We start from the raw sequence: 9,569 nt of genomic DNA, 5'->3' as shown, positions 1-9,569 counted from the left end.
ATGTCGTTGGTGATGCATGACTACGTCACGGTGATTCGCGCATCACAGTCGCAATGGTTAAATTCGCAGTCATGGGCGGATGGTCGGCTGGCGCAATTGGTAACGCATTGGACCGGCAATCCAAGGATGTGGGTTCGAGTCCCACGTTGGCCAGACTCGATCACTGTTGATTTTTTCATTGCGATTGATGTCTGCATTTATAATTTGCGATCTCTAGTGGAACCGCAGCCTTAATAACTTACGTCTCCATATAAGCTGTTATTCTTATTGGGAATGGATCCTTCGCACTTACAAGGGGGCAAAGTTGTTGTTTAACCGCACGTGCCAATATCGAGCGTAGCGATTGGTTCAAAAAGTGGAATCTTGATTCTTGAGCGTCGCGAGGGTTTCAGGCACGAAGGTTAAACAAACTTTGCCACCGAGTGAAACACCAAATTTTTCACCACACCAACACGAACAAAATACTGACTATATAACATCAAATTAAATCAAATCCAGCAATCATATTTATGCAAAAATATTTATGATTCAAAATGATTATTTATAGGTAAATTCTACCAGCCAGCTCAAGGCATCAAGTTAAAATTTGTATGAAGACACTTTGCACTCTTGTGGATAAAATGCAATTTTGCTATCAGTTTTCGAATAACAAAATTGATCTTTACCAGTTGGTGTGGTGAAAAAACTCGCTACGCTCGCGGTTCAATATTGGAATCTTTCGCTTACTCGGGTATCAATATTGGCACGTGTGGTTAAACAACAACTTTGCCCCCTTGTAAAACAAATAACTATTACTTTGCCGAGGCGTGTGTGCTCCGAAGATTCTTGGTATCTTGGGGATCATCCACATATTACGTCACACCAAATTTCAGGTTTTTGGACCCCTCCCCCCCCCCCCTATGTCACGCTTTTTTGTATCCCTTTAACATGGATTGTCACATTTAGTATGACCCCCCCCCCCTTACACTGTGACGTAATATATGGATGACGCCTTGCTGGAGATTTAATTTCATGATTGAATCTAATACTTTGAGGTAGTCAAAGTATTGTAAAGTTATGTAATCACAATTTTCTGTTAAGAAACTAAATACATTTTTATCTCTATCTTTATCTTTAAATGTACAAAAATAAATTACAAACATTTATCCCCCTACATGTATGGCTTCAGTAAAGCTCTTGTAGTCTGAATCCAGACGACACCTATAAGGTAGGGTGAACTCGCCTCATTCGGTGACACGCCTAATTCGGTGATACAAGCTTTGAAGCACTATTCCGAAAAACGATTTTTTGCTTTTACCGAATTAGGCGTGTCACCGAATGAGGCGAGTTTACCCTAATATCAGGCATTAACTATATTGAATTATCAAAATTCAAAACAGAAATACCTCCTTAAGGTACTGCAAAAGCGAGTAATTAGCACAAACACCGTTCTCTACAACTATGCCAAAATGTGCTTTTACACGTTTTTTCCCCCGAGGTAGGCTTTGTTGAGTAGGTTAAAGCATAGATTAAACATAAGAAACATCCCATACATTAAAATTAGGGATGTACCGACTAGTCGCCGACTAGTCGGGAAAGCCGACTATCCGGCCACATTTGTAGTCGGCGACTAGTCGGCAAAAAGGGCCGATTAGTCGGCACTTCATTAGTGATACAAAAACAGTACAAAATTAAATTATCAGCTGAAAATTATGGTTGTATTATGTAGCTATTAGTAATTCCTTTTTTTCTCAAAACAACAAATATCTGTTATCACCACAGAAATAAATTTCCTACCTAGGATTATCGACTTCATAGGCAGGATCACTACCCACTAAGCCAAACCAGTTGTTAAAAATGGAAAATGTATATAAATATTGTCATGAACCTTTGCACATCTGTAAAAAATCATGAAAAGCGCGAACGAAGGACCAAAAATGACATTCAAAATGTGAATTTATCGAAAATTATGTTCTGGCCGACTAGCCGGCCACCCAAGTGCCGACTAGTCGGTAGTCGGCCTAGTCGGCCAAATCAATAGTCGGTACATCCCTAATTAAAATGCGACCGCCTAAGAACGCGCATACATTACACCACACATATGGCGCCACAAAAAAAATGCCTTATTGCCATCGATTATTTGTGGATTGGCGTTAAGTGTCACTTTCGAGCCATAAATATATGTCAAAAGTGACACTTAACCCCATCAACGAGTCGTAGCGTAATGAAAATTGGCAGCTGTATGTAGTTCCGATGACAATACAATAATATGGTACTGTTGAGCTGATCTGATGATGGAGTCGGAAGATATGAACTGGAACTACATGATGGAACATCGTATCATAGCCGTTTTTGGGTTTCTTAGAAAAGTCTTGTAATGAACTTTGACTACAATTAGGTTTCAAGGTCTGATGATGAAGCCGAAAGATATGAACTGGAACTATATGATGGAACATCGTATCATAGCTGTTTTTGGGTTTCTTAGAAAAGTCTTGTAATGAACTTTGACTACGATTAGGTTTCAAGGTCTGATGATGGAGCCGGAAGATATAAACTGGAACTACATGATGGAACATCGTATCATAGCTGTTTTTGGGCTTCTTAGGAAAGTCTTGTAATGAACTTTGACTACAATTAGGTTTCAAGGTCTGATGATGGAGCCGGAAGATATGAGCTGGAACTACATGATGGAACATCGTATCATAGCTGTTTTTGGGCTTCTTAGAAAAGTCTTGTAATGAACTTTGACTACGATTAGGTTTCAAGGTCTGATGATGGAGCCGGAAGATATGAACTTGAACTACATAATGAAACATCGTATCATAGCTGTTTTTGGGCTTCTTAGAAAAGTCTTGTAATGAACTTTGACTACGAATAGGTTTCAAGGTCTGATGATGGAGCCGGAAGATATGAACTGGAACTACGACGAAGCCCCCCGCATGAAAGAAAGATCAACGTAGTATTTAGAATAAGTTTGGTTAGCGTTTTCTTGTGACCTTTAAGAGCAAACAAAGGGGGGTTCGGGGGGCGAAGCCCCCCGCATGAAAGAAAGATCAACGTAGTATTTAAGATTAGTTGGGTTAGCGTTTTCTTGTGACCTTTAAGAGCAAACAAAGGGGGGCTCGGGGGGCGAAGCCCCCGCATGAAAGAAAGATCAACGTAGTATTTAAGATAAGTTGGGTTAGCGTTTTCTTGTGACCTTTAAGAGCAAACAAAGGCGGGCTCGGGGGGCGAAGCCCTCCGCATGAAAGAAAGATCAACGTAGTATTTAAAATAAGTTGGGTTAAGGTTTTCTTGTGATCCTTAAGAGTAAAGAAAAGGGGGCTCGGGGGGCGAAGCCCCCGCATGAAAGAAAGATCAACGTAGTATTTAGAATAAGTTGGGTTAGCGTTTTCTTGTGACCTTTAAGAGCAAACAAAGGCGGGCTCGGGGGGCGAAGCCCTCCGCATGAAAGAAAGATCAACGTAGTATTTAAAATAAGTTGGGTTAAGGTTTTCTTGTGATCCTTAAGAGTAAAGAAAAGGGGGCTCGGGGGGCGAAGCCCCCCGCATGTAAGAAAGATCAACGTAGTATTTAGAATAAGTTGGGTTAGCGTTTTCTTGTGACCTTTAAGAGCAAACAAAGGGGGGCTCGGGGGGCGAAGCCCCCGCATGAAAGAAAGATCAACGTAGTATTTAAGATAAGTTGGGTTAGCGTTTTCTTGTGACCTTTAAGAGCAAACAAAGGGGAGCTCGGGGGGCGAAGCCCCCCGCATAAAAGAAAGATAAACGTTGTATTTAAAATAAGTTGGGTTAAGGTTTTCTCGTGATCCTTAAGAGTAAAGAAAAGGGGGGCTCGGGGGGCGAAGCCCCCCGCACGAAAGAAAGATCAACGTAGTATTTAAAATAAGTTGGGTTAGCGTTTTCTTGTGACCTTTAAGAGCAAACAAAGGGGGGCTCAGGGGGCGAAGCCCCCCGCATAAAAGAAAGATCAACGTTGTATTTAAAATAAGTTGGGTTAGCGTTTTCTTGTGACCTTTAAGAGCAAACAAAGGGGGGCTCGGCAAAAAAGAAATACTTAAATTTTGTTTGAATTAGTTGAAATGTGAAATATCGGGAGCTCGACAAAAATCAAAAAGGTAATCACGGTCTATATCCCGGTCAATATAAGTCTAATAATTTTCTAATCGAAACAAACAAAATACCACTAGCTGAGAGCTTCAAAACAATGTATGGCGAAAGTATGTCTCTCTAATGTCTTCAAAATGTCCGCGATGGCACATGTCTATATTGTCTATCTTTTACGGATAACTTACTAGGTATAAACATTTTTATGATAATACCGTAATAAGAAGGTAGCCGCTAGTTATTATTAAGTAGCAATTAGCAATAAGTACACGTTAAGCCACAAATGGCATGTAAAATCCGCCTACTTGAAATAAATTTATGTATAAATGTTAAAAGTATTTCATTATTAATGACTAAAAAGTATAAAATAAATTAATAGTTTAAAAAACACTATAAAACACGCTTTTATAAATGCACGTAAAAGCCAAAAATAAATTATGGATCGTTCAAGTTGTCTCTATATATCTAGGATATACGAATTATAAATTTACCCGTTTTAATATTTAAAATTGACCAAATTTTACAAATAAGATCGACTGATTCAGCTCTATACGTGCGTTTTTCTAAACGTGCATTAGAGAAAAATTCATAATTAATTTAGTGAGTTAGTTTTCAAAAATCCAGTCTTATAAAAATCAAGATAATAAGATGCTCTAACTGGAACTTGAATTAAATAAATCTATTGGATAACGGAAAGTGTAGTATTTCACCGACTAAAACTATCAATTTTACATTCTTTTGACGTTTTTTTTGTGAGCTGAAGTTTAAAAACTATGTGCTTTTAATTATAATATTTGATTGTAAAAGCGTGGGGCGCTGGAACAGGAAAGACTTTCTTGTAAACAAATACTAATCCGAACTACCTGGCGAATGAAGTTGCATAAGAACATAACGTTTACATATGCCGCCTAAGGGTTACCAAAGAGAACCAAAGATATCTCGTCCACGAACAAGAACTCTGCATCCTGTCACTGTAGACACTTTCCCCTTTTGTACTTTGATTACCGGAAAAAAGCGGCGTTCTAAGTGTCGGTGACTGTCGACTCTCCTCGCTACTAGCGCATATTTTGTCTGAGTTCGACAAACTGGTACCTACTTTGAACACTGACTTTTAATTGATTTGACTGTTTAATGTAGAACCTACTAGTCATGCTGCAACTCCAGTTAGCGCGTCAATCTGTGTAACCTCCTTCCCGTAACATAGCATAATTTGATTTATCAGCAAGTTATACAAAAAGTCTTTCCTGTTCCAGCGCCCCACGCTTTTACAATCAAATATTATAATTAAAAGCACATAGTTTTTAAACTTCAGCTCACAAATAGAGACAACTTGAACGATCCATAATTTATTTTTGGCTTTTACGTGCATTTATAAAAGCGTGTTTTATAGTGTTTTTTAAACTATTAATTTATTTTATTTAATCTATGGTTAAAGAGACTGCAAGCGATTTATCGCTCGGCAATGAAATATAACTCTCTAGCGCTGTTATCGCGTCTCTTTTTTAGGGTTCCGTAGTCAACTAGGAACCCTTATAGTTTCACCATGTCTGTCTGTCCGTCCGTCCGCGGATAATCTCAGTGACCGTTAGCACTAGAAAGCTGAAATTTGGTACCAATATATATATCAATCACGCAGATAAGGGGCCGTCCATAAATTACGTCATTCTAAATTAGGGGGGGGGGTTTGGTCTGCGGATGACGGTAAATGATAGATTGGGGGGGGGTGTTTCGAAATTGACGTCATTCTTATTTATTTATTTATAGTTTATTTTTCACGTACAAAAAGATTATTTCTAAAAAGAAATTTCTTCCAGCACACCTAGTAAGTGAGACTGCAAATGTGAGAGGCGGCTAAGGCGCATACAATACTAAAATAACTCATAATAAACATACATAAGTAATGCAACATAGATGTACACAAATACAGTAATAACTACAGATAAAATACTCTAACAATAATATTACATATAATACTAGCTGCCCGCCCCGGCTTCGCCCGTGGTACTTAAATGTATTATACATATAAACCTTCTTTAAGAATCAGTCTATTTAAAAAAACCGCATCAAAATCCGTTGCGTAGTTTTAAAGACCTAAGCATACATAGGGACAGACAGCGAAAGCGACTTTGTTTTATACTATGTATTTATATTATATTATAAGTAGTTATATTATATCAATGATTATTGCCAAAGTAAAAATAATAAAAGATGATTCTATAACCAAGTGTTTTAATCATATAATACCCTATTTTTCTCAAATCTGCAATGTTTTATTTTGTCAAACTGGTAATGACGTCAATTTTGGGAGAAGGGGGGGGGGTCATTAAGATATGACGATAGGATGATTATAGGGGGGGGGGTCTAAAATCTGAAAAAATCGATGACGTAATTTATGGACAGCCCCTAAAGTGGTAAAATAAAAAGTGGAAAAAATGATTTGTTAGGGACATGCAAAGTGCTAAGTACATGTAAAGTGGGGACAGATTTTTTTTTCATTCCAACCCCAACGTGTGATATATTGTTGGATAGGTATTTAAAAATAAATAAGGGTTTACTTATATCGTTTTTTGATAATATTAATATTTTCGGAAATAATCGTTCAATCGGAAGGAAAAATAGTGTATTCCCCCCTTCTAACTTTTGAACCAAATGTTGCAAAAATATGAAAAAAAAAATCACTAATGTAGAAGTTTATAAATATAAAGACTTTCTAGGAAAATTGTTTTGAACTTGATAGGTTCAGTAGTTTTTTGAAAAAAATACGGAAAACTACGGAACCCTACACTGAGCGTGGCCCGACACCCCTTTTGTTCCTTTCTATCGCTGATTGCTCATAGATTACTCGCCTTTTGGTGGGACCAGTGTCGTGGCCGGACCGTAAGTCCCTTTTTACATTATCCGATCCGATATCGGATGTCGGAAGGATTTCAATGGAAAAAATCCAAGATGGCGCCTGTAATAAAATATATTAAAGTACATATTATGGGATATCGGTCCTACATCCGATATCGGATCGGATAATGTGAAAACGAACTTACACACAATGTTTTTCATCACATTTGAGAGAAAAATACAGAGGAAACAGTCATAAGGCAAAACCTTCAACCGGCGGCGTTGCGACCAGTAGTGTATCTTGATCTACATCAGATTATTATTATTAAATCCATTGTTTTTGATAACAAACACTTTTTGAATGAAAACAAACACGAAAATACTGCATATAAATTAAATGCAACGTTAAAAAAAGCATATAAATCATATAATTGAACTAAAATTTAAGTATTGTACGGATTGTATTAATTTTTGAAACTAAATTCATTATTCCCTTGGGAATAAAATAGAACATTATGCTTCAGTTCATGTTGACGCAATGATACCTTTAAACAGCAAATGTGATGAAAACTAAATTACATTTCAAATAATACAAAAATCAGTATTAGGCACTGGTCTAGGGCTGCCATCCGTCCGGGTTTCCCCGGATTTGTCCTAGTTTGGAGGCCGCCCGGGGGCCGTCCGGGCGGGGTGTCAAGAAGTGTCCGGGGAAAACCCGGACACTTTTCATGTAAGGAAGCACCTCATTGAATTTAGGTATAAATAGATATTTAAATAAAATCAGCGAATTTAAGTTGACTGATCAACTAATATCTGTTTACATAATAAAAAACCGGCCAAGTGTGAATCAGACTCGCCACCGAAGGTTCCGTACAAACTTTCAATGGTTAAAATAATTGCATCTCATATAACTCTAATGACTTTGACTAGATGTATAGGACTATAGGTACTAATGAGCATTATTGTGTGTAGCGACATCTCTCGGTGAGTTCGCTAACAAATTTGCGCGACCTGTATATAGTATGATGGTTTTTCAGGGATAATTTCTTTATAAAGAACCAGCGGATCCAGCTTCGTCGTTGGGGGTCACGTGGTCTATTTGTATGGCCAACCTAGGCTCCAGGGGAGCATGGCACGGGGGTCATGACCCCCCCCTGGATCCGCGCATGTAAGGAGCTATTGAACTAATAAAGAACTTACACTGGTCAAAAAGATAAATAAAAAAACAAAGTGTGATGTAAAGCTGCATTTTTGGTATGTTATTTGGGGTCCTTGGGGGAATGTAGGACTATATTTTGCAAGCAAAAAAATGGTGTGCTAACTTCGTAATTTAAAAAAAAAAGTAAAAAAATCAGACTTTTTTTGGTATTTGCCGTTTTATTAAAAAACTATGCATTTTTGGTCAAAAGTTGCTTTGTAATGTTGAAAGCGCATTAAATTACAAACAGTTGGACATATTTTGTATCAATGTCCGTCAAATATTTTTTGAGATATGAAGCGTCAAAAAAAGAACATTTTTCCCCTTTCTATGAAAATATTCATTTTGCTAATATTTTGAGACAGATATCAGCAAAACAACTCAGGCTATTACATAAATTGTTAAATAAAAATGTAGAAAATTTCACTAGCTTTCATTTAAGCCCAAAAGTGTGCCAGTTATTTAAAAAAATAGGATTATATCGTAAGTCTAGTATAACTGGATCAGAAATAATCGGTGGATGGTAATGGCCAAATGGGATAGTTTACATATATTTACAGGTGTAGCGGAGAATGAATTATGATTATTTGGGGGCTGTTCAAGTATTACTCAGACACATATTTGCGTATATCAAATCAACATTTATTTAGTTAGTTAAGTTTACGGTCAAAAAGACCTCAGGATCGACGCTTGGCGGAAAAAAATATTTACGAGTAGAAAACCCTCATTAATTGAATCAGATTGTTCCGAAATTGTTCTTGTACGGACTGGTTTTTAAAGCATATCACTGAGGGTCAATAACATCGATGCAATCTCACGAGCGTTGTCGTTTGTCGTGGACGTGCCCGAATCATAGTATTCTCCGTTTAACGAAATATCAGTACATAGACTACATAGTATGTGTTGTATTGCACGCGCAGGTCTCTCACCGCCGCGCAGGTGTAGTCGGACCATAACTCGACAGTATACACTGAGGAACAGCTGTCTTTTTGCGCTGTCACTAGTTTTGCGTTGTCACTACATTTGGCGAATCTTCTAGCCAACAGGTTTGCCCTTACTGCGGTGGCTCGCCTCTGCCTTTCTATGTCCTCCTGGTCTTTTAAACTGGACAAGATGTGACCAAGATATCTGACTTCGTGTACTCTCCGCAATTGAACTCCATCAAGCAAAAGAGGTGGTACATGTGTGGGCATATGTGCTGCCTCCATGAGCATAAATTCAGACTTGTCCGGATTGTATCTCCATGTTATTCTGGCTGGCGTATCTCTCGCATTCTGCAAGTATCTTACGCATAGCTCCCACAGATGGTGCTAGTAGGACCATATAATATCGTCTGCATATGCGATGTGATTTATCATTTGCCCATTGATGGAGCAGCCAACCTCGGTACTGGTCAAAGCCTGCGACAGCCCATCCATGTACACGCTGAAGAGAGCCGGAGACATACTGCCTCC

The 9,569-nt window shown here is 38.2% G+C and overlaps 1 non-coding gene across 1 annotated transcript; it reads left to right on the top strand.

Annotated features, from left to right (window-relative positions):
- The first annotated feature begins 81 nt into the window (after positions 1 to 81).
- Positions 82 to 153, top strand: Trnaa-ggc. The gene has a single exon. It is a non-coding gene; the product is annotated as a tRNA-Ala (tRNA).
- The last annotated feature ends 9,416 nt before the right edge of the window (positions 154 to 9,569 follow it).

The sequence above is a fragment of the Leguminivora glycinivorella genome, chromosome 14 (genome assembly GCF_023078275.1).
Source record: "Leguminivora glycinivorella isolate SPB_JAAS2020 chromosome 14, LegGlyc_1.1, whole genome shotgun sequence".
In the NCBI taxonomy this organism is placed as follows: Eukaryota; Metazoa; Arthropoda; class Insecta; order Lepidoptera; family Tortricidae; genus Leguminivora; species Leguminivora glycinivorella.
The sequence above is the reverse complement of the archived record's forward strand: the minus strand, read 5'-3'. Positions and strand labels throughout refer to the sequence as shown.